Source organism: Dendropsophus ebraccatus, chromosome 5 (assembly GCF_027789765.1).
Source record: "Dendropsophus ebraccatus isolate aDenEbr1 chromosome 5, aDenEbr1.pat, whole genome shotgun sequence".
Lineage (NCBI taxonomy): Eukaryota > Metazoa > Chordata > Amphibia > Anura > Hylidae > Dendropsophus > Dendropsophus ebraccatus.
Window position 1 is genome coordinate 45,360,649 of NC_091458.1, and position 27,860 is coordinate 45,388,508.

The window sequence follows — 27,860 nt, forward strand, 5'->3', positions numbered from 1 at the left end:
TGTATGCTTTGTGCAAATTGTGAAACAAAATTATTTTTTTTTATCTGTAAGTTGGTAAAAATTAAAGCTGCTTTTACTTGTATGCCATAACTCATACTTGTTTTCTTGTTTTCTTCTACACATTGCCTAACTTTACGTCAAGCCTCTGTAGTTTGTAAACTGGGGAGTCTGGAACTTATGCTCTGTATTGTGAGCAGTGAGAAACCTGAGCTCTGTACTATGGGTGGTGAGGCACCTGGGCTGTATACTGTAGGCAGTGAGGCACCTGGGCTGTATACTGTAGGCAGTGAGGCACCTGGGCTGTATACTGTAGGCAGTGAGGAACCTAAGCTCTGTACTGTGGGTGGTGAGGCGCCTGGGCTCTGTACTGTAGGCCGTGAGGAACCTTAGCTCTGTACTGTGAGCAGTGAGGCACCTGGGCTCTGTACTGTGAGCAGTGAGGCACCTGGGCTCTGTACTGTAGGCCGTGAGGAACCTTAGCTCTGTACTGTGAGCAGTGAGGCACCTGGGCTCTGTACTGTGAGCAGTGAGGCACCTGGGCTCTGTACTGTAGGCCGTGAGGAACCTTAGCTCTGTACTGTGGGTGGTGAGGCACCTGGGCTGTATACTGTAGGCAGTGAGGCACCTGGGCTGTATACTGTAGGCAGGCCCGGATTGGTAATCTGGCAGGCCGGGCAAATGCCCGCTGGGCTGCCTGATTACCAATCAGAGGGGCCGCTGGTCCCCCTGCACACTTACATCGGCCCCTGCAGTGGCTGAGAGAGCAGCGCTGCTGGCCTCTGCGCTGTTCCCTCAGCCTCTGCCGGATTGGTCAGGGCCGGCACATTCCCCCTCCCCCTCCCCCTCCCATGTGTAGTGGAGGTGCCGCACAGGCACCGTCAGCTTCAACCTACTCTTCAACCTGCCAGATGACATCATTTCCTGCCGCAGAGGATCCGCTTCCTGGAGGAGAGAGGAGAAGCAGCTGCTGCCCCCTACAGCACAGAGTGGCTGCTGCTGACACAGAGGGGGCCCTTGCTGCTATTAAAGGGGTTGTCCGGCGATAAAAAATTATTCACAGAATAACACACATTACAAAGTTATACAACTTTGTAATGTATGTTATGTCTGTGAATGGCCCCCTTCCCCGTGTCCCACCACCCCCACCCGTGTACCCGGAAGTGTGGTGCGCTATACATTACCTCTCACGTGCCGACCACGGTCTCCGATCGTCAGCAGTGACGTCTTCTTCGTGAGTCCGGCGGATCTTCCCGAGTGCCGGCCGCCCTCTGCAGCGTCATCCGAAGCTCAGCCGCGATTGGCTGAGCATAACTGTGCTCAGCCAATCGCGGCTGAGCAGCTGATGACGTGGCCGCGTCATCAGCCGCTCAGCCGCGATTGGCTGAGCACAGTTATGCTCAGCCAATCGCGGCTGAGCTTCGGATGACGCTGCAGAGGGTTGCCGGCACTCGGGAAGATCCGCCGGACTCACGAAGAAGACGTCACTGCTGACGATCGGAGACCGTGGACGACACGACATGCGGTGAGTATAATGCACCACACTTCCGGGTCTAGCGTGGGTGGGGGGAAACACGGGGAAGGGGGCCATTCACAGACATAACATACATTACAAAGTTGTATAACTTTGTAATGTGTGTTATTCTGTGAATAATTTTTTATCGCCGGACAACCCCTTTAAAGAGCACTGCTTGGTGAGGAGAAACCTGTCCTTCCCACCAAGCTACAGCTGGAGCCTGTCCTCTCCCCCTGCTGTGTAACCAGGCAACCAAGTCTCCTGAGCCCGCACAGTGACGTCATCATCTCCTTCCTGCAGTCGGAGGGGCAGGGGAGCACCATGCTGACTGTGAGGAAGAGAGGGCCTGTCAGCAGCTCAGATTTATGGACAGTAAGTGATTGTTTCTTGTTGTTTGGTGTGTGTGTGTCCAAAGTGATAGTGTGTATATAGTGTGTCTTAGTATGTAATGTGCCCTGTATGTGTATTGTGTGAGGAAAGGATTTCTGTATGTATGTATAGTGTGTGTGTATATATGATACATGTATGTACAGTATATATGTGTGTATATAGGATTCATGTATGTACAGTGTGTGTGTGTCTGTATGTATGTATATATGTATGCACAGTGTGTGTGTGTGTGTGTATATATATATATATATATATATATATATATATACATGCACAATGTGTCTGTCTGTATGTATGTATGTATATATGTATGCACAGTGTGTGTGTGTATATTTATATATATTGTGGACATGTCACTGGAGATGTGTTCGAGGGGGTGTACATCTCACCTAGGCTGATGCGTAGTGTGAGGTGGTAAGTCCAGGAGGGATCTGTTGCTCAGCAGTGCTATGCTGCTGAGTTATTATTTATTTTTACCGGGCCTGGATTTACTGGAATGGTGGATAGGTTGGTAGTGGGATCTGCCATTCCCTCCCCCTCGATCCAGTATGGGTTTTGGGATCAGGTGAGCTCTGATCCCAATCAGCCTGAGAAGGCAAAAGGTGAGCTCAGTGTGCAGGGGAGTCTCTCAGACAGGAGTGAACAGCCTGCATGGTGTGTTCGCTGGGAGCTGGGGCTTATGCACACCCTGCAATATTACCTGCCAAGTGAAGTGACAGAGAGGTAACCTGTTGTATTAGTAAGCGCCCAGACGGGCAGGACTTTTTGTTTTGTTTATTCTCACTGCACGGTGTTGCTGTATTTACGTTGCTGGACCGTTTATGCTACAAATAAACACCAAAGCTGTTTTTAAGTCCAAGTTTGCTGCCTGAACTGTGTCCTAACACACCATCCCCCGGGAAGATCCCTACAATTGGTGCTGCGGAGCGGGCAAAATGGTTGCTAGGGGCAACGGTGTGCATCAACTTGGCTACAGCTGCTTATGTCCTGGGTGAAGGCTGCGGCTTCACTCCAAAAACAGTCAAGCAACATGGAGGAGATGATGAAGCAATTAATGCAAGTGAGTCTGCAACAGCAGCAGGCTAATATGCAGCAACAACAGGCTCTGACAGACGCTAACCTACGCCATGAGCAAGCATTGGCCGCACAACAACAGGCTCAGGCAGCCGCTAAACAGGATCAGGCAGCCGCTAATCTGCGCCACGAACAAGCGATGGCTCAACAACAGAGACTTATTGAGCACCTGATAGCAAAGCAGGAGGCGTCTGCAGGTGCTAATCCCCAGCTGGTGGCAGCAGCCGCGCCAGAGACTTTGTCTGTGAGAAGAGCCGTGCAGCGTGCGCTGCAAAAGATGACTGCTGATGACGATGTTGAGGCCTATTTAACTGTCTTTGAGCGTGTGGCTGAGCGAGAAAAGCTACCCTCCACTGAGTGGGCAGAAGTGATTGCCCCTTATTTAACAGGCGAACCTCAAAAGGCCTATTATGACCTCAGTGAGCAAGAGGTCAAGGACTATCCTCGGCTAAAAGCCGAGATACTCGCCCGACTAGGAGTTACTGCTGCTGTCCGTGCCCGGAGGGTCCGCAACTGGAGCTACAGTCTGGACAAGTCAGCGAGGTCCCAGATGTACGACCTGATTCATTTGGCAAGAAAGTGGTTGGAGCCAGACACCTCTACTCCTGCACAGATCCTAGAGAGGGTCGTGATGGATCGCTACCTCCGCGCACTTCCTGCTGATCTGCAACGCTTGGTGGGACAAGGCGACCCTAGGAGTGCCGACGAACTCGTCAGCCTTGTGGAGAGGTTCCAGGCGACCGAGGACTACCTCCGTGATGTTCCTGCAGCACCGTCACCTCCCCGGAGTGCCAGACCTGTGCCTTCAGCTGGTAAGAGACTTCCATCTATTGGGGGAGTGTGGAGGGGTGCTGATAGAGGGAAGAGCGCTCAGGAGGTGTCCCAGGGGCAAAAGACTGGTGGTGGTCCCCGGTGGCTAAGTGGCCCTAAAAAGGACTCCCTGCCAAGGAGACCAGGCCCTATCCAGTGCTGGAGATGCCATGAGACGGGACATATGTCTGCCCATTGCCCTCTTACCACTGAGCCCATGGAGTGTGACGCTAGCCGGCGTCAGTCGCTATTTGCGGAGCCGTCTTTTGTTGCAGTCACTGGACTAGAGACTGAACCACAAGTCTGCAACATTACTGTAAATGACTTTCCTGTTAAGGCGTTGCTGGACTCAGGAAGCCTTGTCACCCTGGTGCATGCCAGCCTGGTGACTGGGGACTTTGTGCCAAAAAGACATATGCGTGTGGTGTGCATACATGGCGATACAAAGGTTTACCCTATAGTGCGGGCTAATGTCGGGACTGAACTAGGCGCTGTACAATATGAAGTGGGTGTGGTTAAAAACCTTATGCATAATGTGATATTGGGGCGTGATTTTCCTTTGTTCTGGGCTCTATGGGGAAAACAACAATCCCCTGAAAGGAGTGAGGAGACCCCTAAGTCTATTGCATTACCCACGGTAAATGATAAAAATGTACAGGATGAAAATGATGCTTTTCCTTTGCAGGTCCTGGCTGGTGAGGAAGAGGCTCCTCCCACTGCGCAGAATGTTCCAGACTTAGAGGTGTCTAGGGATAATTTTGGTACTGCACAATTACAGGACCCCACTCTCAAAAATGCTAGAGAGCAGGTCACTGTTATGAATGGGGTACCTCAGGAGCCAGAAGCTGAGAAAAAATTTCCACATTTTTCTATGACTAATGATCTCTACTATAGAGTCACTAGGATTAATGATGAGGTGGTGGAACAGCTTCTGGTGCCTAAGTCGTACCGGCGTCAGGTACTCGACATGGCCCATAATCATGTCCTTGGGGGCCACTTGGGGACAGATAAAACACAGGAGAGAGTCCTCCAGAGGTTTTATTGGCCTGCGATTTATGCTGACATAAAAAAATACTGTGAGTCGTGCCCCACATGTCAGCTTAGCGCTCCAGTGTCGCATTTTCGCAGTCCTTTGGTCCCACTCCCCATCATAGAGGTACCTTTTGACCGGATCGCAATGGACTTGGTGGGCCCCATTGTAAAGTCGGCTAGGGGACACCAGTACATTCTAGTTGTGTTGGACTACGCGACCCGCTATCCTGAGGCTGTACCCCTAAGAAACACTGCCTCTAAAACAATTGCACGGGAATTGTTTTATATGTTTTCCAGGGTGGGGATCCCCAAGGAAATCTTGACCGACCAAGGTACCCCATTTGTGTCAAAGGTAATGAAAGAGCTATGCAAACTGTTTAAAATCTCACACCTACGAACCTCTGTATATCACCCACAGACAGACGGGTTAGTGGAGAGGTTTAATAAAACCCTGAAACATATGTTAAAGAAAGTAGTGGAAAAAGATGGTCGGGATTGGGATCACTTACTACCTTACCTGATGTTTTCTATTAGGGAAGTACCCCAAGCGTCCACAGGGTTCTCTCCCTTCGAATTAGTCTATGGTCGTCACCCTAGGGGTTTGTTGGATATAGCGAAAGAGACATGGGAAAGTGAGTCCACCCCATACAAGAGTGTTATAGAGCATGTAGCACAAATGCAGGACCGTATAGCCACTGTAATGCCCCTAGTAAGGGAACACCTCCAGAGGGCGCAAGAGGGCCAAAGCAGAATTTACAATCGTTCTGCAAGAATCAGGACATTTAGCCCAGGTGACCGGGTACTCATTCTTGTTCCCACGGTAGAAAGCAAATTCTTAGCAAAGTGGCAGGGTCCCTATGAAATTGTAGAGAAAGTCAGTGAGGTAAACTACAAGGTACACCAACCAGGTAGAAGGAAGACTTTCCAAGTTTATCACATAAACTTGATCAAGCCCTGGAAAGACAGGGAATCCTTGGTGGCGACAAATCCTGTTGGTCATCTGTCACCACCAATCCCTCCGGTCAGGATTGGTGACACCCTGTCAGTATCCCAGAAGCAGGAAGCTAAGGAGTTCCTGCAGAAAAATAAAAACAAGTTTTCTGACCTACCAGGGCGTACGCATCTCATTAGTCATCATATTGAAACTGAGCCTAGAAGCAGAGTAAACCTTAAGCCCTATAGGATACCAGAAGCACGGAGGGAGGCGGTATCATCCGAGGTAAAACGTATGCTTGACCTAGGAGTCATTGAGGTGTCTCAGAGCGAGTGGTCCAGCCCGATTGTGTTAATCCCAAAGCCCAATGGAACTTGGAGGTTCTGTAATGATTTTAGAAAGTTAAATGAGATCTCCAAGTTCGATGCCTACCCCATGCCCAGGGTAGATGAGTTGATAGAAAGGATGGGTAATGCCAGGTACATAACTACCCTCGATCTCACTAAGGGCTACTGGCAGATCCCACTCACTCCTAAGGCTAGAGAGAAGACTGCATTCTCCACCCCTGATGGGCTCTTCCAATACGTAGTGATGCCATTCGGGTTACATGGAGCCCCTGCCACTTTTCAGAGGTTGATGGACTTGATTCTGCGACCACATCGTGACTACTCCGCTGCCTACCTCGATGATGTGGTCATTTTTAGCCCGGATTGGGAAAGTCACCTCTGTAAGGTCCAGGCGGTGTTAGATGCCATAAGTGATGCGGGGTTAACCATCAATGCAGAGAAGTGTGCACTAGCCTTAGAGGAGGCCAAATACTTGGGCTACATTATTGGGAGGGGGTTAGTGAAACCACAACTAAATAAAATTGAGGCAATACAGAATTGGCCCAAACCCCTCACAAAGAAACAGGTCAGAGCTTTCCTGGGTATTACGGGCTATTACCGAAGGTTTGTGCCGAATTTTGCTTCAGTTGCAGCCCCACTAACTGACCTGACAAAGGGTGCGAAGTCCGCAATGGTGACATGGACTCCAGAGGCCGAGAAGGCTTTTCAAAGCCTTAAGTCTGCCCTGTGCCAACAACCTGTGCTAGTTACCCCTGACTTTAGGCGAGAGTTTCTAGTACAGACAGATGCCTCTAACACAGGGTTAGGTGCCGTCCTCTCACAGGTCGTGAATGGCGAGGAGCACCCGGTGATGTACTTAAGTAGGAAGCTATCCCCGGCCGAGAAAAACTATGCCATAGTTGAGCGAGAGTGTCTGGCAGTGAAGTGGGCCCTCGAATCCCTGAAGTACTACTTGCTAGGCAGGAGATTCAAGTTAGTGACAGACCATGCCCCCCTAACATGGATGAAGCTTAACAAAGAAAAAAACGCAAGGGTGACTAGATGGTTTCTGTCCCTACAAAACTTCAATTTCACTGTAGAACACCGGCCAGGGAAATTACAGGCGAATGCTGACGCCCTATCAAGGGTACACTGCCTGTGGGGACAAAACGCTCAGCCCTCCGGTCTGAAGAAGAGGGGGGGGATATGTGGACATGTCACTGGAGATGTGTTCGAGGGGGTGTACATCTCACCTAGGCTGATGCGTAGTGTGAGGTGGTAAGTCCAGGAGGGATCTGTTGCTCAGCAGTGCTATGCTGCTGAGTTATTATTTATTTTTACCGGGCCTGGATTTACTGGAATGGTGGATAGGTTGGTAGTGGGATCTGCCATTCCCTCCCCCTCGATCCAGTATGGGTTTTGGGATCAGGTGAGCTCTGATCCCAATCAGCCTGAGAAGGCAAAAGGTGAGCTCAGTGTGCAGGGGAGTCTCTCAGACAGGAGTGAACAGCCTGCATGGTGTGTTCGCTGGGAGCTGGGGCTTATGCACACCCTGCAATATTACCTGCCAAGTGAAGTGACAGAGAGGTAACCTGTTGTATTAGTAAGCGCCCAGACGGGCAGGACTTTTTGTTTTGTTTATTCTCACTGCACGGTGTTGCTGTATTTACGTTGCTGGACCGTTTATGCTACAAATAAACACCAAAGCTGTTTTTAAGTCCAAGTTTGCTGCCTGAACTGTGTCCTAACACACCATCCCCCGGGAAGATCCCTACAATATGTATATACATGCACAATGTGTCTGTCTGTATGTATGTATATATGTATGCACAGTGTGTGTGTGTGTATATATATGTATACATGCACAATGTGTCTGTATATATGTATGCACAGTGTGTGTGTGTATGTATGTATATATGTATACATGCACAATGTATCTGTATGTATATATGTATGCACAGTGTGTGTGTGTGTGTGTGTGTGTGTATATATATATATATATATATATATATATATATATGCACAATGTGTCTGTATGTATGTATATATGTATGCACAGTGTGTGTGTGTGTATATATATATATATATATATATATATATATATATACATATACATGCACAATGTGTCTGTATGTATGTATGTATGTATGTATGCACAGTGTGTGTGTATGTATGTATGCATGCATAATGGGGGAAAGTTATCAAACATAGTGTACAGTGAAACTGGCTCAGTTGCCCCTAGCAACCAATCAGATGCCACCTTTCATTTTCCAAAGAGTCTGTGAGGAATGAAAGGTGGGATCTGATTGGTTGCCGGGGGCAACTCAGCCAGTTTCACTTTACACCATGTTTGATAAATCTCCCCCAGTGTGTCTGTATATATATATATATATATATATATATATATATATATGCACGGTGTGTGTATGTCTGTCTGTATGTGTAAATGTATGCATGTATGCACAGTGTGTGTGTTAGAGATGTGCGGACTTTTGGTCCAATAGCAGTTCGCTCGATCGTGATGCCTGTGATCCCGGGTGCATAGTTGCGATCCTGGGAATATGCTGCCAGGATATTCCAGGAAATGGATCTGGAATTCCCTGGAATATCCTGGCCGCATATTCCAGGGAGCGCAACTATGCACCCGGGATCACAGGCATCACGATCGAGCGCAGATCCTGTCAGACCAAAAGTCCGACGCTCCGCACATCTCTAGTGTGTGTGTGTGTGTGTGTGTGTATATATGAGATATGTATGTAGGCACAATGTGTGTTCATGTATGTATGTATGTATGTATGCACAGTGTGTTTGTGTGTGTATATATGATATATGTATGTATGCACAATGTGTGTGCATGTCTGTATGTATGTATTTATGTATGTATGCACAGTGTGTGTGTGTGTGTGTGTGTGTATATTTATATGTATGCATGCACAGTGTGTGTTGTGTGTTTATGATGTATGTATAGAATGCGTGATGTGTGGATGCAGGTGACCAGCACATCCTACAGCACTTACACCACTGCAATAATCTGTATTCAAATGTGACTAAATTATTCCATAGACAAAAGTCCAGCACTTTCTTCCAGTGAATTAATATTCACAACTTTATAGTAAATCCCTGATACAAGACGCCATCACCATCACATACTGCATTTGTTGGTAACAATGGTGTCTTGCATTATGGATCTCTTGTAAAGCTGTGAATTATAATAGACCAGTACGAGGTGTTGGACTTTTGTCAGGCTATGTTCACACACACTTTTTTAAGCCATACAGTAGCTGCTCAAAAAGTCCTAAATGGTCCTTTACAGTTTATTGCATTCAATTAAACTTGATATTAAAATGGCTGCCTATGCAGACATGTAGTGACTTTAAGGTGATAATTAGAGATGAGTGAGCCTGGCCGAGGTTTGGCTTCATACAAACCTGAACCATTGGCCCTTGAATCCCGCTGTCTTCCCGCTCCATAGAGATAGCACAAGTTGCATTTTTAAGCAGGAATACAGCCTAGATCATAGTCTGTATCTCTGTTTTCCAGGCGGGACTTGTGCCATCTCCACCTGCCGCAAGGAACGAGAAGACAGCGGAATTCAAAGGCCGATGGCTCAGGTTTGTATGAAGCCAAACCTCGGCCAGGCTCACTCATCTCTAATTATAACCATTACTGTAAAATTAAAAGGATTATCCAGGATTAGAAAAACATCACCACCCCTGTCCTCAGGTTGTGTGTGGTATTACAATTCAGCTCCATTCACTTCCCTGGATCTAAGCTGCAGTACCGCACCCAAACTGAGGACAAATGTGGTGCTGTTTTTGGGAGAAAGCGGACATGTTTATCTAATTCTGGATAACCTCTCCTCAAGGAGCGTCATCAAATTACATAAGCGTCATCGGGAGGAGGGGGGCAAATGGCATAAGCGTCATCAGGAGGAAGGGGGGCGAATGAGATAAGCGTCATCAGGAGGAAGGGGGGCAAATGAAATAAGTGTAATCAGGAGCAGGGGGGCAAATTAAATAAGTGTCATCAGGAGCAGGGGGGCAAATTAAATAAGTGTCATCAGGAGCAGGGGGGGCAAATTAAATAAGTGTCATCAGAAGCAGGGGAGCAAATGAAATAAGCCTTCTTCCTGATGACGCTCTTTGCAAAATGAAATTAGTTGAAGGGCTATGCAGCTTTTAATATATCATTAAAAGCCTTGGCTATACTATACGGAGGCCCAGAGAGGTCCAATACAGTGGGGCCTATGCTTCATGCAGAGAGTGGTCCAATACTATGTGGGGATAGAGAGGAGGCCTGTAATCTATTGGAGCACAGAGAGGGTATATGGGGCACAGAAGGGGCCTTACTACTATAGGGGAAAATGTTTTATTACTATATGGAGACACAGCACAGAAGACTCCTATTACTATATGGGGTACAGAGGGGACCTAATACTATAATACTATATAGGGGTGCAGAAGGGCGGGACTACTATTTAGAGACACAGACTGGGCCTAACTGCTTATAAGGGGGTCAAAAGGGAGCAAGGTTACTGTGTGAAGAAATACACTTTGGGATGATGCTGGAGCACGGATCTTAAATTGTTTGTCTGGTAGATCTTGCAGAGAGGAGTCACGGCCGCAGAAGTCTTCATGATAGCCGAGCAAGAAAAAGAGAACAAATCCAGCAAAAACGTCACTTGCAATTCATGCAGAGAAGACACCTCCTGTAAGTCACTGGACGTAATTGCACTATAAGCACTCCTTTCATAATCATCCTTTTTATTACCAGCTCAAGTGTCACAGCGACATCCGCAGCATCGCCGTGTATGTAAATCAGTCAGAGCAGGAAGGCACGGGGGGAGGTACAGCTGTGGCTTGTCTCCGCCTCTGTGACACTTTAGCTGGTAATGAAAAGGATGATTATAAAAGTATATACTAGACTAAAGGTCCTGTCCCCGCATTTGTATTCTGGGATCTACACCTTTGTACCTGGTATGGACCACACAGATACATTGTGGATTTGGTGCAGCTGAAATACATAAATATGCAACAACAAATCCACAGCAGATTATGTTGTTTTTTATGTGTTGATGGTAGGGTTCATATATTTAATGAAGTAGTGAGTAAGTAAGTGAGTAAGGAGCAGAATTTGCTACAGCATGTACACTGCTATCTATCATATATTGGGGAGGATATATTATGTGGGCTGCTGAGGTTTGAGTGCCAGAGCTGATTTTAAGTCCCAGTCCGGCCCTGACTGTAGGCAGTGAGGCACCTGGGCTGTATACTGTAGGTAGTGAGGCACCTGGGCTGTATACTGTAGGCAGTGAGGCACCTGGGCTGTTAACTGTAGGCAGTGAGGCACCTGGGCTGTATACTGTGGGCAGTGAGGTGCCTGGGCTGTATACTGTAGGTAGTGAGGAACCTAAGCTCTGTACTGTGGGTGGTGAGGCGCCTGGGCTGTATATTGTAGGCAGTGAGGCACTTGGCCTGTATACTGTAGGCAGTGAGGCACCTGGGCTGTATACTGTGGGCAGTGAGGTGCCTGGGCTGTCTACTGTAGGTAGTGAGGAACCTAAGCTCTGTACTGTGGGTGGTGAGGCGCCTGGGCTGTATATTGTAGGCAGTGAGGCACCTGGGCTGTATACTGTAGGCAGTGAGGCACCTGGGCTGTATACTGTAGGCAGTGAGGCACCTGGGCTGTATACTGTAGGCAGTGAGGCGCCTGGGCTGTATACTGTGGGCAGTGAGGTGCCTGGGCTGTATACTGTAGGTAGTGAGGAACCTAAGCTCTGTACTGTGGGTGGTGAGGCGCCTGGGCTGTATATTGTAGGCAGTGAGGCACTTGGCCTGTATACTGTAGGTAGTGAGGAACCTAAGCTCTGTACTGTGGGTGGTGAGGCGCCTGGGCTCTGTACTGTAGGCCGTGAGGAACCTTAGCTCTGTACTGTGGGTGGTGAGGCACCTGGGCTGTATACTGTAGGCAGTGAGGCACCTGAGCTGTATACTGTAGGCAGTGAGGCACCTGGCCTGTATACTGTAGGTAGTGAGGAACCTAAGCTCTGTACTGTGGGTGGTGAGGCGCCTGGGCTCTGTACTGTAGGCCGTGAGGAACCTAAGCTCTGTACTGTGGGTGGTGAGGCACCTGGGCTGTATACTGTAGGCAGTGAGGCGCCTGGGCTCTGTACTGTAGGCCGTGAGGAACCTAAGCTCTGTACTGTGGGTGGTGAAGCGCCTGGGCTCTGTACTGTAGGCCGTGAGGAACCTTAGCTCTGTACTGTGGGTGGTGAGGCACCTGGGCTCTATACTGTAGGCCGTGAGGAACCTTAGCTCTGTACTGTGGGTGGTGAGGCACCTGGGCTGTATACTGTAGGCCGTGAGGAACCTTAGCTCTGTACTGTGGGTGGTGAGGCACCTGGGCTGTATACTGTAGGCCGTGAGGCACCTGGTCTGTTTACTAATGGCAGTGAGGCCCCTAGGCTATATACTATAGGCAGTGAGGCACCTCGGCTGTATACTGTAGGCAGTGAGGCACCTCGGCTGTATACTGTAGGCAGTGAGGCACCTGGTCTGTTTACTACAGGCAGTGAGGCCCCTAGGCTGTATACTATAGGCAGTGAGGCACCTGGGCTCTTTACTCTAGGCAGTGAGGAACCTGGGCTCTGTACTGTAGGCCGTGATGAACCTTATCTCTGTACTGTGGGTGGTGAGGCACCTGGGCTGTATACTGTAGGCAGTGAGGCACCTGGTCTGTATACTGTAGGCAGTGAGGAACCTGGACTCTGTACTGTAGGTAGTGAGGAACCTGGGCTCCAGGTCAAGGCATATTTTTCATCTAGATACATGATGGCAGCATATACAATACCTTAACTGTTAAAGGGGGTAAATGGCAACATGGTTGACCTAGGGAGGTGAAAGCATAATACCAACGGGCAGCACGGCTGTTTTGGAGTAGAGATATAAGATTAATGGCTGATCCTTAGGATAGGCCTTTAATATCAGATCAAATGAGGAGCATCGCAGAGCAGCTGGAATGGATGGGACTGAACTGTAAGGCTAGGTTCACACTGCGTTTTTGCAATCCGGTTTTTGCAAAAAACGGATGAAAAAAACGGATACATTTGTGTCCATCCGTTTTGATCTGTTTTTCCATTGTCTTCCATTGTAAAAAAAAAACGGATCAAAAAGGGATCCGTTTTTCTTGACGGACACAAAAACGTAGCTGACACTACTTTTGTGTCCGTTTAAAAAAAGCGGATCCATTTTGATCTGTTTTTTTTTTACAATGGAAGTCAATAGAAAAACGCATCAAAACGGATGCACACTAATATATCCATTTTTTCCATCCGTTTTCATCCGTTTTTTGCAAAAAACGGATGAAAAAAACGGATTGCAAAAGCGCAGTGTGAACCCAGCCTAATACCAATAACAACGGCGCGTATGGCCAAAAGCCCACAAGATTCTGATTATCTCTGTATAATTAATACATAACGTTTATTATAGTCCAAATTAATATAATGAATTAATAATAAAGTGATCTCAACCAAAATGTGAAAGAAATGTTAAAATCCCTCTATCAATAGCAGCTGAACAGTATGGGGTCATATAGGTCACTGTACATGACTGAAAATCACATGTGCTAGGTGAGCTGTAGACTCCCTAGGCTACATAATATAAGCTGCAAGGTAGGAAACTAAAAACACATTGCCTAAAGAACTAGTTTCACTCCTACATGGAGCATATAAGCAATAACACTGTGTAACCTTCATTATTTATCAGACACAACTCCTTTATTTTTGGTAGTGATTGCGCCTGGTATTGCAGTTCATTTCCCTGCACCTGATGATGCTCCATGTAGGAGTTACATAGTTGTCCTTTATGGGAATATATGGAGTAGTCAGGGCAGCTGAGGGTAGTACTGCCTTGGACAAAGTCTATTAGGATTTATGCAAAAATCCACAAGAAAAAAAGTCAGCACCTCAGCAATTCATAAAAAACATGTTTATCAAATATAATTAAAAAGACACGATTCATATAAAATATGACTAAGTATCTGGACAATTGTGAGCAGAAAACCTGTATTTTTAATCAGTTCAACCTTTTTTTTCAATGTATGTCCTGTAAATCCTCATGTGGAACCTCATTGCTTTGTCTTTAGTAGAGATGATCGAACATCGGGAAATCTTAGGTTCGATCGAACTCGAACATTTTCGTACATGCAGCATTTGATTCACGATGCCTTTCCGGTCCATAGGGAAGGAGGAGGCCTGAGTACCGCCTGGAATTCCGGGATACAGCCTAGGTAATTGGTAGGGATGAGCGGACCATCGGACCGTTGGTCCGATGGCATCTGCGCTCTATTATCATGCCTTTGATCCCGGCCGCATAGTTGCGATCCCGCAAATATGCAGCCAGGATATTCCAGGGAATTCAACAGCGATTCCCTGGAATATCCTGGCCACATATTCGCAGGATCGCAACTATGCGACATGATGAGAGAGCAAACTGCTTTCGGACCAAAAGTCCGGGCAGTTAACTCATCTCTAGTAATTGGCTGTATCCCAGAATTCCAGAACTCGGGTTGTCTTCTCCTTCCACACGGATCAGGAAGGCATCGGGAATCAAATGTTGCACATTCGAAAATATTCAAGTTCGATCGAACCTAAGATTTCCCGATGTTCGATCATCTCTAGTGTTTAGGTGTCTGCACAAAATGCGAAGTCTTTGACTCCCTGGTTACACTTGTTGAAAGTGTCCAGTGGCGCAGCAGTGGTGCTATGTGAGTGATCCAGACACACGTCTAGACACAGGTGTAAATTGCAAACAGGAGTAAACTGGGTCCAGTCCGGTCTGAGAGTTTAGAATGCAACCAATTGTAAGGACAAGCTGGGAGAAGTCCCCCTCTAATAATATTGTTGACAACACCAAACACATTCTGGATACTTATATGTAGTTAAGCGCTAACTTCTGCTGCCAATGTGACATATCATGGCTTATGCTAATTCTATTAATCTGATCACTCAATAAATCTGCAGGCACCAATCAAGCCTGTAATACCATTAATGAAATACATGAGGGAACCTGATTAAAAGACAAATAATGCATTTAAATGGAAGAGTTTAATTAGGTTCTTTGGCAAGCTTCCTACTTCTTTGTATACTGGCATCATATACACATAATTCCAAGCACTGTCCTCCATATCCCCATTGTATGTAGAGGACACTAATCTGGGGTTACTATCATTTTTCCTTAAGAGAAAAAAAACACACATAGAATATTAAAACTTTAAAAAAGTACCTCAGACATTAAAAATGCTTGATATATTGCTGCTCTTGCAGCTCGTCTGAACCCCAATACTTGGCATTTGATTACAGGTGGCTGAAGAGGTTGGATGCAGCCCTAGAGAGTCCTGGAAAATAAGAATACAGCCCATGGCCTATGGCTGCATCCATGGTTTCCAGGCAGTCTAGAGGCAGCCCTATTACACGGTAAAAGAGCAAGCAAGCAGTGGGGGGCAGTGGGGGGGTCTACCAGGACTTTTTTCTTTCACTCTGGAACTCCTGGGATTGGAAATTGTATTGAAGGCAAAATAAAGTTGAGAGGTTTCATCCCTTACAGTTGATAGCACCATCCTGATCTGGCACTTTAAAGTGTACTTAGTTGTCCCCTATATACTGCACAAAAAACATACACACAAACACACACACGGAAAAGAAGATTCTGCAGTTCTATCTACTACTATCTATAGTACACCCTTACATACAGTAGCTGCATGGAACCATAAGGTGCATTATAGTGCTGTACTGAGCAGTGTTAGCTGTGCTGGGTTGGAATCAAACAGTTACAGTAAAGTTGTATACTCTTTACAGTCTCTGTTTGCTTCTGCCTCTCTCCCCTTTCCATCTCCCTCCTAGCTCCTCCCCTTTCTATAGACTTTTATGGGGAATATGCAACTAATGGGCTCGGTGAGCTGCTACCTCATCCTTATAACCATAAAACAGAATGTACCTGTTTTTCATAGTGAATTTTGGAAGGGAAAGCAGGAAAGATGCCTGGTAAGAGGAGAAAGAAGCATTTTCTCTCATAAGAAATATACAAAATCTCTTGCATTTACTTGTACTATGGATATGCTGAAACAACAGTGACCATTTAGGATAGGAAGGTCTATGGCCAGCACACAGAACACCTAGTTGCAGCTACATCGCAATATGAAGCACATTGGTTGTGGTGACAACTTCTTTCTTTCATTGAACAGGTTTGGTGCAGTTGTTCAGCTTAAAGTGACTCTGTACCCACAATTTGACCCCCCCCCCCAAACTGCTTGTACCTTCTGATAGCTGCTTGTAATCCAAAATCTGTCCTGGGGCCCGTTCGGCAGGTGATGCAATTATTGTCCTAAAAAAACAACTTTTAAACTTGCAGCCCTGTGTCAAATTGGCGTGGCCTAGAGTACCCATGTCCTAGGATTGTGACACCCCTCCATCCCTCCTTCCCGCCCTCTTCATCATTAGGAATGCCCCTAGAACAATGTCTTCTATTCATTACCTGTGTTAACACTGCACATGAGCTGGATCGTTAAGGCACCTATGCAGTATTTAGTCTTCCCAGTGGCATTCCTAATGATGAGGAGGGCGAAGAGGAGGGATGCAGAGGCGGTACAAGCCTAGGGCACAGATGCTCTAGGCCACGCCAATTTGACACAGGACTTGTTTTTAAGGACAATAACTGAATCACCTGCCGAACGGACCGCAGGATAGATCTTGGATTAAAAGCAGCTATCCAAAGGTACAAGTGGTTTGGGGGGGGGGGTCAGATTGTGGGTACAAAGTCCCTTTAACCCTGTGAATAGCAGAGTATAGCAGTAATATGATCTTGTCTATGGGTTGCTCTATATTATTTTAAAGTCTCACCAATAGGGTTTTTTAGTAATTGGATAAAAACCTTGGTGTGAGACAATCTAATATTTCATCATCGTGACCCAATTTCATCCAAAGTCATATTTCTGATTTTTGGTGGAGAACATCTTGTACTCAAATATGTTCAATTTTTTTTTTTTTTTCAGTCTGGGTTCTTGTCTCACTTTATCTTTTTGTTGTTTGCCCTTGTCACATAACTATATCAGAAACAGGGGGAAAAAATCTGGTAATTGACTTTTAGCCTCAGTTGACTGCTTCAGAGAATACATTTGATTCCCTCTCATTTAAAAAAAAAATAGCACTTTGTAAAGACCACAGAACAGACGGACACCATTATAGGTTGGCAGGTCCATCAAATGCAATTGGTGTCTGTCATGTGACATATTTAAAATGTTTGTATTTCCCAGGGGGCCACCCCTTGGCTGGGCCCTTCCCTGGAGGGATATCTGGCTAGTCCTGAGTTTCAAGACTTCTAAATGAGGCTCCACAGACTCTTTTGCATAGGACATAATTGGAATTGTATTGTTGTTTCTGTTATAAATTGAAAATAAGTTGACAATGTGAACAAAGCCTTAAGTTGTTCTTACACAATAAGGTTGTTCAGATCTTGGTGGAATCAGCTGACAATCTAATGTGTCTAAGGGGCCTCCTGACTTTTCCCCAATGACAGATGTCAAGCTAGGGAAGAGTCAAGCATATTGGGTTTCAACATGCCCAGTCCATTAGTTCTTGGGTAGATAAGCTGCTGCCAGAGTGTCTTGCAGTGGTTTTCTCCCCTCTTTTCCTTTAGAATACATGTATATTTAAGGAATGGGAGAGATAGCTATCTAAACTATATGGCCAGCTTAAAGAGGTCCTCCAGGCAAGGGCATTTTTTGATACATGCCTGGGGATGGGGTATAAAAAAAAAAGCATATTTACCTCCCTGGCTCTTGAAGCAGTGCCAGTATCCCACCTTCTCTGTCCTGTTGTGCAGTGTCCGGCCTCAGCCACTGATTGGCTGGGCGGACCTGTAATGTCACAACAACAGACCCGGGGGTCTATTGTTGTGACATTACAGGCCCGCCCAGCCACTTAGTGGCTGAGGCCAGACACTGCACAGGGAAATGGAGCAGGTGAGATACCGTCAGCACTGCAGGAGCCTGGGAGGTAAGTGTGTTTCATTATTTTTTAACACCCCTTCCCCGGGCACATATAAAAAAAAGCCCTTGCCTGAACCACTCCTTTAAGTCTGAGAATTCAAGTAAAAATCCAAGCAAGAGAAATGTTTCTACTTTGTTTTGTTTTTGATTGGTTTACCCCTCAAAAGTGTCAAAAGTGTATGGAAAACACAGAGAAGACAGCGTTCCATGGTGCAGGATCATAAAAACAGAGGTGGAACAAGTTTAACAGTGGGGAATTAAACAGTGTTTAACAGTGGATTCCCACCTGATGTGGTTGTGCAAGACTGAGGCACAACTCTCCAAGCGTACAGAAAAAAACACTGATGCGCAGCCTTTCTTGTATACCTACACCGGGGCATATAGACAGATGCCGACCTCCACTCCTCCAGAAAGACAGGTTCAACTGACGGCCAACTCCAATAGAATGCTTGAGTATATAGCTTATAAAAAAAAAACCTTTAATTCAAAAAGTATATTAAAACAATAAAACAAAGATACAGCACAACGCATTTCAAGGCCGGACTGGCCTCTTTATCAGGTAAAGCCTTTTCATCAGATGCACCTGTCCAACCTGGAAACGCGTTGTGCTGTATCCTAGTTTTATTGTTTTAATATACTTTTTAAATAAAAGTTGTTGTTTTTTTATAAGCTGTATACTCAAGCATTCCATTGGAGTTGGCCATGCCTGTTGAGCCTGTCTTTCTTGAGGAGTGAGGTCTGCAAAAGTGTATGGGGCCTCCTGACTCTCTTCAACCTGATGATTTCCAGGCAGAGACAGATAAGTCATGTTGAATTTCATGTTGAAAGTTTGCTTGACAACTACTGAAGGTTTTTAGGCTTCTCTTATATCTTGTTTTTTGCCTTCTGTCAGAAGTGTACATTAGGACAACATTTGTCTCCAAAGGGCAAAAACATCTTCCGTGGTATAGACTTAAAGTGGACAAAAGTCACCCAATTAGAGCAGGAAACCTTGGGTAACTGTTACATAATCAGAGCCCCCATGGGGAAGCCAGTCAGTCTTCCTCTTGCCTTACCTGAATTTTTTTCTTGCTTTGGATATGGACTATAACTACAATTTATAAATAGAAAACTAAAATATATTGCGAGAACCTTTCTTTTTCCATTGCTCTTTATAATTACATTATGTTGCGCCGAAGTTAAGCTCCACTTGAAACAAAGCTGTAAAAGGTTTGTGCTGAAAACCGATGTGACTAATCAGCACTTTTATTAGCAGCCTCACATTTCCATCAGTCTGAAGAGCTGAAAATCAGTCGTGTTCTGCTCATTATCATCCGGAAATGTCAGCGCTATGGTTACTTCACACTTCTCAGAAAGAAAACCCTTAATAAAGTACAGCCCTGTCTGGCCAGCGCTTTATTTTCTAAACCGCCGCCGATCGCATGCACTTTCTATGAAACCATAATTAGATCTCACTTGAAATATTAATATTGAAATTGCGCTAATGAAAAACATGGTTAACACAACTCAAGGGACATTTTGCTTCAAGTAATTTGATTCATATTGGCTACAATTACTGCTACGCTTAATTGCACAGTAGGTACCGTATGAGCGATAAAGTAGAAGCAATGCATGTGATCTATCTTCTCTAGGTAGACTTCTGTTTCTAGTACAATAGAGTTCTGTGTTTGGAAATAGCATTAAATATGTAGATGTCAGCTTGGATCTCGAAACCAAACACTGCTGGGGAGATAATTGTATCTCTGAGGGATAAAAGATACAGTAATTATATTATAGCTACTTGATATCAACCTACAATTATGTTCACTTCTAAGTGGTGCATATTGTGAATGACAGTGATGGGGCGTTGTCTCAACAGCTGCCATAAATGTCACTTTTTATTGAGAAAACACAAAGTAACGTGACTGTAAACAATACAACAATATTTGAGCAATAGTCACAATAAAATGCAGGGCCTCTGTATGTAATCACAGCCTACAATTAATCCTGGCAGTGTAATTAGCACCCGACATACTGTAACGCATTTCCACTTTACAGTTTCCTTGCGAGGCGATCGCGCTAAAATGAAGAAAAATTATAGCAAAGGTTTAAGGTTTAGCGTAGCATAGCAAATATAAACAAGCAAATGCTTGTACGGATAATCCCACTTGAGCAATGATATACAGTAGGTGATAAGGTTAAAGAGAAACTGCTCTCTGGATACAATTTTTCCTGGAGACAAGTTTTAAAGTGATATTGTCACCCCCCCCCCCCCCTTACTCTATGTGCGGTTCTCCAAACCATCCACAAACTTAGATGCTGCACATTCAATATATACTGTACCCGTATAACACTTCTCTGTGTCTTCTTTCTGCTCTATAATTGCTTAATTTCATCGGTGGACAGTGTCCCCTAGGTGGATCTTGGTGACATTTGGGCCCCCTCTTCAGCCAGGAGATGGGGCCCAACTGGTGTGGAGCCACGCCTAGGTGATACTCTTAACTGATTAATGAATTCAAGAGCAGGGGGGGGGGGGGGGGGTGACAGTATCACTTTAAAGAAGTAGCGCAGGATTTTTATTGTTATTATTTATCTTGCTTATGAAGGTTATTAGAGAATAATGTAGAGGCTCTTGTGTATGCCTTGTGTATAGCTATTTAAGTTGATGTGGTATGCACAGATTATCTGCCATCTTGATTCCTATTTGCCCTCTGATGTGGTTTGCCTAATGCAGCCTATCAGCCGTGTAGCCAATAAGTCTTATCCTGATCATGGTATGGACTCACCTACTGTAACGCAGCTCCCCTGATCTCTTTAATTTGTCTGGAAATACATAAAGAGGCAGAAGGATTTGTGACTCCCCCCCCCCCCCCCCACACACACACACAACAATGTTCAGCACAGCTAAGCGTTTCTGTGTTCTCTGCTGGGAGCCGCAGCCAGGGAGCTCTGGCTGTGGCCTATCTCTCCCAGAGCAAAGTGGTCAGGAAGTAATTTTTCACTGTGCCTTACCCTCATACACCTTATACCTTTAGATTTAAAATTGCCACACAGGCCACATTTAAGGCCCTATTACACCAAACGATTACCAGCCATACTTGGCCGACTACTTGCCAATAATCGTTTGGTGTAATAGCGCATGTTAAAGATCACAATCAGCCGACATGCATGATGTTGGCTGATCGTGGTCTTTAAACATGTTGAAAAACCATGATTATTACAGTGGCGATTTGCTTTGCATCACTCAACGCAACAGACCTCTGCTGACTTCCATGGGCAGCCCCTCCTGCAGCTCCATGTGCCCCCTCCCGCTCACTGTCTCTGCGTTTAATAGCACAGGCAGTGAGCAGGGAACGAGGAGAAAGCGAACACTAGCCTGACAGGTCGGGGCTCGCTTCCTCCTCAATATCATGCCATGTAATATCTCAATTAGAAATATATTAAAGTATAAACGTACCCTTGGTATTGAACATTGAATAGGTATCCTTAAAATGTAACATTTGTTAACGGAAAGCATGCAGGTACATTGGGATTTACACTGCAATAGAAATAGAGCTCACATCCTCGAAATACTGGGTTATTTTCAAGTGATATCAGTTAAAGGGCATTAGGGATCTTGGTTGGATCTTGACCATCTAAGAATATGCCATTACTGAAAAGGTGAATAAAATAGTGCAAAACCAATATCTAAAATAAACATTCATTCACTTCAGTTGTTATGTCTTATCATTTAATAGAACGTTGTAGAACACACTGCGTGTTACTCCAAAAGCAATTGTGGTCAACGCTTACATTTTAAAATACTACATTAAATTAAAAAGAATTGATTCTTATCGGCCGAAATAACAAAATGACTATTGTCTTGCTCCGGCTATATCTGAAAGGATGAAGCATTCTGCACAAGAGATTTCTTTATAGATTTTACCTCATTATATAAATCATGTCAGACATTTTAAAATTGTGTTTGGCATGTCTAAGTGATTTTAATTTATCATGTCTTATCTAATGGAATGTTTTACCATTAAAGGTTTGCCAAGAAAGATCTATCACCACCTTAAAGGGGATCTGTCAGCTGCAATTCACAATCCAAACTGATGACACTGATAGCTGCTGGTTTAAGGAGACACCTGGTACCGTTCATGTATCCGTCAGGGCTTCCAAAACATAGAGCTGTATGTAGAGCTCCATATTCCCACCCACCCATACCTGTCCCTGCTTGGTACTTCCAGATGTCAATAAAGCAGGTAGGGGGGAGAAAGGAGGCCATTATCTGGTCTAATTTTGGAGCACCCTTTGGTCTGTATTTTTAGGAAAATGGGCCACATTATGAAGTGTAGATTACTAGGCCAGAGCAACCCCAAAAGTCTTGTGGGGGTTGCGAGTATGCAATGGTTATTATTTACCTGACATGGTTCAAGGAAGGAGAGTTATTTAACCAGATTGACTTTGTGAATCTACTTTCACCATTTTGCACCACACTGTGCCAAACACACCACTAATGTGAAAACCGACCACTTTAAAGTTGATCCGCTAAGTAAGAAAACCCTTAGCAAAGATGTTGGGACATCTGGAAACCAAAGGACATGACCCATTTTAGGATTTCTGAGCAGCTTTGTTGGACTTTATAAAAGATAAAAAACAACCCAACATAAACAGTTGATAAATCTGTCAGTAAAATTCAGAATATGTTCAGGAAGAAAGTTGTTTTCCAACCCGCTGACACAGATAGCCGTTAGGACAAGTATAGCTGTTAGACTAAGGGTCCTATTCCACGGGCCGATGGGGGCCCGATCAATAATGTAAACGAGCTGGACTGGACTGGAAAGAAGAAAGAGGCAAAGGAGAAGACCTGCAACATGTTTAGATAAAGCATGGTGCTTGTGAAATCGTCAGTCGCCCGCTGCGCATCGCTATTCCACGCAGAGATGCGCGGTTGGTGCCCGATGATTTTAAGTTTGGGCCTATTACATGGGACGATTATTGTGCGAAAAATCTTTATACTGTTCATATTTAAACGATAATCGTCACGTGTAATTGCAGGCAACGATCAAAAAATCGTTTGTATGTCATTGATCGTTGATTTAGATCTCAACCTAAAATTATCGTTAATCGTTCACTATTCATTCGCTAATAGAGATGAGCGAACCTGTAACGCCTGGAGTAGTGGATCCACTGGACCGTCACCAGCGATGGCACTAACCTCACCAGGGAGCGGAGTCTAAGGGGCCGCTGGTATTCACCAGAGCCCGCCGCAAGGCGGGATGGTCTTGCTGCGGCAGGCGACCCCCAGGTCGCTACCCCTGGCTTGGTTGCTAGTGACGGCAGGCGAGGCGTGGCAGGAGCAGTAGGCAGGAGATAGTGCTGGCAGAGGTCTGTAGCGGATAGGTATCAGGAACAAGGACTTGGGACCAGGTAGCGGATAGGAATCAGGAACAACAGGGGGCTGGGCCAAACGCTATGGGAAGCATGTAGAGGCTCCAACACCTGTAGTGGGGCAGGGCTGGAATATATAGGGAGTGATTGGTGCAACTAACCAATTAGGTGCGGACCAGGGGAGCACGAGCCAGGAACAAGGACTAGGGACCAGGTAGCGGATAGGAATCAGGAACAACAGGGGGCTGGGCCAAACGCTATGGGAAACATGTAGAGGCTCCAACACCTGTAGTGGGGCAGGGCTGGAATATATAGGGAGTGATTGGTGCAACTAACCAATTAGGGGCGGACTGGCCCTTTAAATCTGAGACAGCCGGCGCGCGCGCGCCCTAGGAGGCGGGGACACGCGCGCCGGCCGGCACAGACGGAGACAGGAGCGGAGGAGAGGTGAGGCGCCCCCAGGGGCCGAACTAGCAGCAGCGCCGGGTCCCTGCACAAAGACCCCGGCGGCTGCATGGGGCAGGAGGAGGTCGCGGCGGCGGCCCGGAACACAGGACGCCGCCGCGGCCGTGACAGAACCTCGAGCATGCTCGAGTCCATCCGAACCCGAACTTTCGGCATTTGATCAGCGGTGGCTGCTGAACTTGGATAAAGCCCTAAGGCTATGTGAAAAACATGGATATAGTCATTGGCTGTATCCATGTTTTTCAGACAACCTTAGAGCTTTATCCAACTTCAACAGCCCCAGCTAATCAAATGCCGATCGTTCGGGTTCGGATAGACTCGAACTGGAACCCGGTTCGCTCATCTCTATAAAACGATCAGCCGATTATTATTATTAATTTATTTATAAAGGGCACTTAATTCCAGAGCGCTATACAGGCGACAGGGGTAACAAACAAGAACAATATAAGATCAAAACACATTACATGAAGGCAGATGACAGACATGGGGAAGAGGATCCTGCCCGCAAGGGCTACCAATCACGATCATCGGCTGCGATAATCGGCCGAATGGGGCCGATTCGGCCGATTATTGCTCCATGGAATAGAACCCTAAAGGTGGTTGAATCCACAGACTTTGCTGAGTTTACCAGACTGTCTTAAGGGTATGGGGGCCTCCTGACTCTCCCCCAACAGATAATAGAGAGTAGGGTTAGGCGTCTTATCTTCCCATTTGTGTGTATGGGGGGGATCGGAAAGATAACTGCCAGCCAAATGTTATTGAGGCTATGTTCACACTATGTAAAAACAATGGGCAAATATCCCAACAACAGCCATTGTGGAAAGATTGGTCATTATTTGGCACCAATTGTCGTTTTTATAAAATACAGTCGTTGTTTTTAAATAGTATGAACCTAGCCTTAGGCCATGTTCACACAGCGTGAAATGGACGGTGCTAGTACCAGCCGGATGATCGTCATTTGCGTTGTGTGAACATGGCCTTAAAGTGTATGTCCAACTTAAGCCACAGCTAACCTTGGCAATATCAACTGTTTTTAAGAGCCAGATGTGCAATAACCATATCAGTGGCTAGATATACAGAGAATGAGTTACCTTGGTAAGGATATGAGCTATAGTTAGGCTCAGTAATGGGATGAATCTTCAGTGTTATGAAACACAAGATTGTAATATATTAGGCTGCGGATTAGATATTTCATCAGGACAATTTGGATTCCTCCACTATACAACTCCTATCACAGATCACATTTATACATGGCTTTCTTATAAATAGTAAGGAAGTAAAAGCTGCATATAGGATGCTAGCTGTTTATTTGCACATGTGGCACATACGAGGACATCTGTAAATACTGTTCTATGGTCAAATGTCACTGTGCATCTCATATTAAAATGTAGAACAGATGTTCAGTCCCATATGGAGATTTTTCCCATTTCAGTGTGGAAGCTCATGGCAGCAGCGTACGATAACTGGATGGTAAAGTTTAGCACAAAACGCACAACATCTTCTCATGGTCTGTGATGTTCTATATACTGTGAGGAGCCCAGGATGAATGTGTCATGTGTAGAATCAAATACAGTATGCTGAAAATATATGAAGTTTTTATCAAAGCTGAAGAGTTTTGTAGAGTTTATCCATTTATGAGTATACTTATATATGCTCTTTGTGCGAATGAATAGACTAATACATTGTGGGACTAACACTATTCTGAACTGAGGTGCTGACTTCAACTTTTTTATTTTCTATTTTATTTATTATTAAGTATTCCTCCTGTGCAGCTGCCTAAAACATTTGCACAGTATTGAAAATATTGTAAATTATAGTATGGACATTATGAGAAAATGTTCTTGTTATTGGTAACACCTGCCCCAAGCAGGAGAAGAAAGAGAACATTCTGGTGGTAAGTGACAGATTATGGGGATGTCCCCTAGAACATATTGGGGGAAGGAGGCCGTCTCATTATGTAGATGGCTGCTAATAAAGATCATGATCATTATTAGCTGCCACCTTTTCCCAATATGTTTCCAAAGTGGGAACATAGCCTTACAGAATACGGACTCATTTGGAAAAGTTGTATCGCATCTGTCTCTTTTCTAAAGAATAAGGTATTTATTTCACTTTCAGGTCAGTGATTGGCTGTACCGATCCCTGCAGTGAAAGGTGATGTTACTAACAATAGCATAACTACCATGGAGGCAGACCACGCAGCTGCTATGGGGCCCGGGGCCCCTTGGCAACACTTGTGACCTGTCTCCTTGATACTAGCTACTGTCAGCCCTACCGGCACTCTGACAACAACAACAACAGCCCCATGGCAGCCACTGGCAATATCCTCCGCTCTGCCTCCTTCCCCCAAACAGAGACAATGTCGGGCTTCAACAAGCAGCACCTTCGCTCAATGGGACAATCCCTCGCTGGAGGAGGTGGAGCCGAGGATTGTGCAAGCTGGCAAGATACCCAGACTCAAGACAGCTCTCCAACAGCGGCCGCAACCCCCCCCCCCCACACACACACAGATTTGTGGGGCCCTATAAATCCTAGCTGCGCCCCTGGGCACTTGGACACTTCCACTGGGCAGATTGGAGGAATGAGTATGTTTTTTTTCCATCCTGCTTTTCCCTTCTGTCATTTAAAAAAAAAAAAAAAAAAAAAAAAAACCTCTATGTTTAGAATCTTTTTAAAAACAGATCTGTAGACACCTCTGACCCCTCACTCCACCACCACCACCAATACTGTTGCATTACTGCAGTCATTCCCTGTGCGATCCAAGGGTCCAAATAGCTTCTGGTGCCATCCTTTTCATAAAAACAATCTTTTAATTCGGTGGAGTGTTGTCAATGAGGTGTCCATGCCCTAGGCCTGCAGCATCTCTCTCTCCTTGCTGCCTGTCCTTCTTCTTATTAGCTACGCCCCTGGGGTGGGCACAAAGAAGAGAGGGGCGCTGTAGGCCTAGGGCACAGATGTAGGCCCCACCACGCCATAGACACTGCTCCTCCTGATTACAAGATTGTTTTTATGAAAAGGATGGTACCAGAAGCTATTTGGACCCCGGGACTGCACATGGAATCACCACGGCAATGCAGCGGTACCAGCAGTATGGGTGGAGTTTGGGGGTGCCTACATATTTACTTTAGAGAGTGATTTATTGTTGAGTTTATACAGCAGATTATAGGTGGGTGATAAGCCTGAGAATATTAGTGTCTTGGTGGACCAAGGGAAAAAAACTGGTGTAGTTAATCATTTGGATAATATATATTACTATAATTTACTTTCAAATTTTATTTTGTTTTTCTTTTCCAAATGTTTCAGAAATTTCAAGTCTAATTCTGAGGTTATAATGAAAATGAATAGATCATCCACAAAAGCAACCGCAGGGTGTCAAATACAGAATCGACTTTTGTAAATGGAAGTTTTATGCTTTGTGTCGTTCGCAGGAGTAAATCTTACGGTAGGTATACTGTGCTACAAATAGGGCAATTTTAACTCAGTTGTCAAATATTTTTACCTGACAATTTCATTAAGAATGTACCATTAATTGAAGCATTCACTATAACACACTTCATAGAACTTGAAGTGAAATTTCCTGACACTCAGTTGATGCCACTTCAAAGCAGTACTGTACATCTGTACTTAGCATCTTTAGGAAGACAGCCTATTATTACTGCAAGGTAGGATTATGTGCCGACTAGCAAGTCGCTGACATTGTGCAGACGAGCCCCGATGTAACATTTTGTGAAGTCTGTCGCCTCTATGTATCTTTTTGTACACTTAAATGAAGAATTTGTAACGTTATACAAAGAACTTGAATAAACACATCAAGCAGTTCTTATTACTATATTTATTTAAGAACACAGATGGGCAACATCTATAACAGCCATGGGAAAAAGTAACACAAGTATAGCAAACAGACAGGTCTTAACCTATTATC

At 45.3% G+C, this 27,860-nt stretch overlaps 1 long non-coding RNA gene across 1 annotated transcript; it reads left to right on the forward strand.

Moving 5' to 3' along the window:
• Nucleotides 1-1,794: 1,794 nt before the first annotated feature.
• LOC138793515 (uncharacterized) lies at nucleotides 1,795-27,599 on the forward strand. The gene is made up of 3 exons (XR_011363282.1): nucleotides 1,795-1,885; nucleotides 10,678-10,789; nucleotides 27,242-27,599. It is a non-coding gene; the product is annotated as an uncharacterized lncRNA (long non-coding RNA).
• The last annotated feature ends 261 nt before the right edge of the window (nucleotides 27,600-27,860 follow it).